General features: G+C 62.3%; 1 non-coding gene across 1 annotated transcript; it reads left to right on the top strand.

Annotated features, from left to right (window-relative positions):
- Positions 1-586: 586 nt before the first annotated feature.
- Positions 587-659, top strand: Trnar-ccg. The gene has a single exon. It is a non-coding gene; the product is annotated as a tRNA-Arg (tRNA).
- The last annotated feature ends 1,008 nt before the right edge of the window (positions 660-1,667 follow it).

Genomic DNA, 1,667 nt, shown 5'->3' with positions numbered 1-1,667 from the left:
ATCTACTCTGGAGGCCGAAGTTGGGAGGATTTCCGCTGGAGGCCGGCGAGAGCGTGAAGTCCAGGGGACTCCCTATCTCGGGATAGGAGTTGAGTGTGGTAGAATGGCCTGCTGGTTGGAGGCCTCCACCCCAAGCTCCACCCTCCGGGTCTGGGAGTGCTGGAGCCGTGGGCCCCGGGGGTGGGGGGAGGGGGGATCTGAAGAGCTCGCGGTTCAAAGCCAGCCCAGGCCGCAAAGTCCGCGCCCCTCTAATCTCCGATTAACCATGGAAAAAAGGAAGGGAGAACCGCACCTGAAGCTGCGCGGCCCCAACTGCAATCCCAGCCCAGGCTGACCCGGCTGGGACTCTAACCAGCAGAAGCGAACACAAAGGTGGGGCCTGGGGGCGAGCCTGGGGCTCTCCGCAGCCCGGGCAGGAATGCGCGGGAGCGGTGTCCTGCTCCGTTCACAAGCCACCGACCACGGGACCACGGCCGTGGAGGACCCGGCCCTCCCTGCCCTCCCACACAGCACGGGGAGTGCCTCTTATCTGTTTGAACGCTCCCAGTCACATAAGAAGACAGTGGGAGGACTCGGCCCTCGTCCTGGCCCAGTGGCCTAACGGATAAGGCATCAGCCTCCGGAGCTGGGGATTGTGGGTTCGAGTCCCACCTGGGTCGTGCGGGATTAGTTTTGGTTGAGGGAAAAACATGAGGCCTGCGTGACAAAGTAGTCTCTTCCAAGTGGAGTGAGGCGGTGTTTTACCTGTTTTTCAGACAGAAAATCGAATCCAAATAGGAGCTACAGCTTCCAGTCATGGAACAATGGAACCCGAGCATGGGCTTCAGGCAGGGTGTGATCAGGAGGCTTCCCCCGGGCCAGGGTAGCCTCGGTGTCTCCCAGCACCCAGAACTGTCCTTTCAGGGCTCCCACGGGAACAGGCTGGAGCACTTGTCTTTGAGTCTTAGACTTGCAGGTAGAGTTGAGGCCTGCTGGGGGCCGGTGGCTCAACCCTGTCAGCCTAGCCACTCAGGACGCTGAGATGCGAGGGTCACAGTTCAAAGCCAGCCTGGGCAGGGAAGTTCATGACTCATCATCTCCAGTGAACCACCGGAAAATCAGAAGCGGAGCTGTGGCTCAAAGTGGGTAGAGCGTTCACCTGGAGCCGAAGAGCTCAGGGACAGGACCCAGGCCCTGAGTTCAAACCCTACAGCCGCCCCAAACAATAATAATAATAATAATCGTGAAAGCATTGCAGCCTCCTGTACACTTCGGAGAGCACAGTTGGCCCTGTGACCCTGACTGGACGGCCAACGCGGAGCCCCTGGTGTGCGGCCCGGCCCGGCCAGCCGGCCATCCTTCTTCCCTGGCTGGAGTCGTCGAGCCTCAGGCCCCTCGCCCGGCCTGCAGCCTCAGCATTAAACGCCTTTTACAGCCATTAGCAGAAGCCGGGCCTGGCTGGTCGGGGGGCTAATGCACAGCCCCCCCCCACCCCGCCCCTTAGGGACTGCTCATCAAAGCTCCACTCGTGGCGGGGGGGGGGGGACCCCATCCTCACCGTGGGGCCTTCGCAAGCGTGGGCCCCTCCGCCCCAGCGCTGCCCCTCGGGGGTGGGGAGGTGAACCACCGGGCTCTGTTGCCATGGGGACCAGCAGCCGGTTGACCTCCGTCTCTCAGGTGCGCGCGGG

Source organism: Perognathus longimembris, unplaced genomic scaffold (genome assembly GCF_023159225.1).
Source record: "Perognathus longimembris pacificus isolate PPM17 unplaced genomic scaffold, ASM2315922v1 HiC_scaffold_5474, whole genome shotgun sequence".
NCBI classification, from domain to species: Eukaryota; Metazoa; Chordata; class Mammalia; order Rodentia; family Heteromyidae; genus Perognathus; species Perognathus longimembris.
Note: the sequence above shows the minus strand (reverse complement) of the source record. Positions and strands in the feature narration are given on the sequence as shown.